Source organism: Leuciscus leuciscus (genome assembly GCF_965113295.1).
Source record: "Leuciscus leuciscus genome assembly, chromosome: 1".
Lineage (NCBI taxonomy): Eukaryota > Metazoa > Chordata > Actinopteri > Cypriniformes > Leuciscidae > Leuciscus > Leuciscus leuciscus.
The window spans coordinates 18847485-18851220 of record NC_138725.1 but is presented as its reverse complement, the minus strand read 5'-3'; the positions used below and the strand labels follow the sequence as shown (position 1 = coordinate 18851220).

Below are 3736 nucleotides of genomic sequence, written 5' to 3'. Positions count from 1 at the left end.
TTAAAATTTGGATTTCGTTAGAGTTGTAGCTCTACTATAATGGGATAATGTCCAATTTAACGCACCCTCTGAGGTTGCCGAGAAACAGCGCCGCGAATTGTGCAGAAAATGCAATAGGCGGATTATTTTCCATTTTAAAATGTTAAGTTCAGAAATTCATACAAAAATAATACTACAATAAAAAATGCTTAAAATTTGGATTTCGTTAGAGTAGTAGCTCTACTAACTTCACAATGCTACAGTAAAAATGTCTAAATTTGTTTATGGTGACAGTCAAGCACAATGGGTATAATTGAGGCAACTTTTAACGCACCCTCAAAGGCAGCTGAGATATAGATCCCCCAATGGGCAATGGGTAATTTTGGCCTTTTTCATGGGTCCATAATTTCAAAATTCTACAGTATAAATATCTGAAATTGTGCATGATTATATTCAAGCACAGATGCAGGATAAAGCATCAGTGAAACACCCCCAAATGGGCCAACAATGTGATAACTCTTCTGTATTGTCAGATTGGGTCCATAACTTTAAAATGTACAGTAACAATGCAATGGCTCTTTCAAGTCAATTCAATTTAATTCATACATACATTCATTTGTATAACACTTTTCACAATACATATTTCAAAGCAGCTTTACAGAAAATGCAGATTTCTGTTACAAAACCACAGTAGGATTTTATGAGATATCAGAAAGTACAGTTATAAGATAGAACAAATTAGTATTTACAAACGCATGCATTTTAAGCAAAATTAATGTGCAGTTTAAAGCAATGATAAAATGATAATTTATATATATTTATCATATAATCAGTCTTCATAAGGGGCTGGATCCAAGCTGGAGCATAATATCTGGTTACCTTGTGAAATTTTAATTTGTAATAATAATAAAAATAAATAAATAAATAAAAGTATTCAATATATTTATTTTTAAATACATTTAAATTATGTTATTTGCAATAATTAAAGATTGATGTAGCCTATAGGCCTCATTATATTTTTTACAGTCATTTTATGTTATTATTATTTGTTATTTACCTTTCAAAATAATGTATTATTATTTTCTGAAAATAGATAGGCCTACAATATAAACAGGGTCCCTAAAAAGTGTAAATAAGAGAAAAATATTTTTACAGTCCATTTTCGCTGATATATGTCATGGTAAACAAAACCGGAAGCAATTGCAGATACTCAAAGCGTTTATTAGGCTCACAAAGAAACACAAACAGTTCAGGAAGGTGGCGACTCAGGCTCGTGCAGGGACTTGATGGTCTGTGGTGCGCTGGTGCAGTGAAGGTGAATAATCCAAAATCCGGTGCTGGAGTGCGGTGAAACCAATGACGAAGAACACGAACGGCAGGAAGACAAGGCAGGGCGAACACAGACACGGCAACTCCACGGAAACACTGACACGGCAAACACAGGACCTCAACAAACAATCCGACACTGGAACAGAGAAAGGTGTGAGTATATATATGGAATGGAAATGAATCGCAGCTGTGAACAGTGATTGTGATGATGATGATTATCAGCTGGAGCGCTGACGGACACGTGAGCGGGACAACGCCCACTCACACATAAACAACATAGACACGAGACAAGAAGGAACCAATGCATTCAACAACCGTGACAATATATCAGTGTTATTTGCATAAAAAAAAAAAAAAATTATTCTTTTCTTCTGAAAATAGACACAAAAGTAACACAATTCCGTTAAAAAACGCCAGCAAACGCGGAAGTTCGCGTCATTTAAGGTGGAACGGATAGCGTCAATAAGAAGCTGCGAATAAGAAGCTGGATTCAGCCTCGTCACATTTCTGCATGGCTAAATTCTAGCTCTGAGGTATTTTTTGTACATTTACCCACCTGTAACACACGATGCGTCCGAACGATGCGTCCAAATTCGCATACTATCCGTCCTAAATAGTATTCGAAAATAGATATAGTACATCCCAAATCGTAGCATGCAGCCTGTAGCACGATGACGTAGCTGGATCAGATCCGACACGTACTGGACGCGCATGCGCGGTGGTGTGTTTTGGTCTGTAAAAAAAAAAAAAAAAAAAAAAAAAATTTGATTTTAAGTTAAATATAAATGATCAATCCAGTGACAACTGCGTGATCTGACTGCTGTGATTAGTTTGTACATTAAACTTAAATTCAGGTTTTTTTTTTTTTTTTTGTACATCATGGCAACAAAGACGCTAAAATGCAATCATGCAATGAGCTTCTCTACTACTTATTGTGAAATTGATATTTTTTATATTTACTATTAGCCTTATCCATACTGCAACATCCTTATGTTTGTATATGTGTGGGCCTAATGAAAAATACGGGACAAATCCTGTCCCTTATTGATTTGATTTGGGACGCATCATCTTACTTGTAAATATGGGACGATTCCGTATTTTAAGGGACGGGTGGCAAGAGGAACCTTATGTACAGATCACTGTGGAAAAATTAGTATAGCTTTTAAAGAAGGAACTCGTACCAGGCAACATAATCATTAAGCACTTTCTTTTCTGGCAAGATTTAGTTTCTTGATGCTGTTATTATTTTTGCATTTTCCCTTGAATGTGTACTGGTATTTTAAGTTGTTTACAGACCGTATTGTACAAATTACAGAGACAATTACATGACTCATTTTTGCTTTCACTCAACAGCAAATATGACCTGAATAAAATAAAATGGCTTTATTTTAAAATGTTCTGTGTACACGCATTAAATCCATCACATTTAGGTTTAAAATCATGTTATTTAAAATATTGTAAAATTAACTATTTTGCATGTAGGTAGAGAGAAACTAGGAAAGCATCACATTTATGTAAATAATTATTACTTATTCATCAATAATTACTTATTACTATTTATCAGTAGGCTACTACTACTACACAGGTTAGAGCATCATCTCAATACAATATTGAGCACATGTCACTTAAGACCAGCGCATGCGAATTATGTTCATGAACGAATTAGTGGATCCCGATCTCGCAAACACATCCTTCATTGTCTGAGCAGACAAGAGATCTATTCACGTCCTGTACTGGCGTCCCAACGTCGGTTCGGACTGTCAAAATTGCAACTTTGTTGCTCCCCCGAGGGACATGAGTCACCGAAGGAACCCTGTTGTTACAGCCCCGTGACCAGGGGCGTTGCTAGACATAAACAGCACAGGTCCCCCATTATTTGTCTGAGATAGCAAAAGTGGCTTACCGAAAGGTCAATTAAATTTAAATTTCATATCCGAAAGAATGATTCATTGTTATCACAAACAATCAAAGACAGTAGTACAGAACACAACATTGCGTGTATTTTCTGTGCTAAACAGTGCTGCAGGCAGGGGCGTTTGTTTCAAAAACACCAGGCTAGGTAGTTGGGTATAACTTAGGGGGGTTCGGGGGCATGCTCCCCCGAGAAAATTTGGATTTCTCAGACCTACAAATGTGTATTTTAAGGTGTTTGAAAGCCACAAAACTGGATCACAATAGCTTTAAAAGCATGTTAGTGGGCAGCATAGCATAAATGATTTATCAAGCAGATAACAGATTCTTAATAAATGTTGCAATGAATGATCCACTCTACAAAATGTTAATGTGTATTGTCAACATTCAAAACTATTTGAACTCTTCCAAAAAGTTTGTTTTTGCGTAGTAACTCTACACACAAACATAAAATGATTAGCCCACATACACACAAAACTACACACAGATATGAATTATGTAAAACACTACTATCTTG

General features: G+C 35.8%; 1 long non-coding RNA gene across 1 annotated transcript; it reads right to left on the bottom strand.

Annotated features, from left to right (window-relative positions):
• Positions 1-557: 557 nt before the first annotated feature.
• LOC309503622 lies at positions 558-2615 on the bottom strand. Its single transcript, XR_014207782.1, has 2 exons — positions 1865-2615; positions 558-1444 (listed from the first exon to the last, which is right to left on the bottom strand). It is a non-coding gene; the product is annotated as an uncharacterized lncRNA (long non-coding RNA).
• Between the last annotated feature and the right edge of the window lie 1121 nt (positions 2616-3736).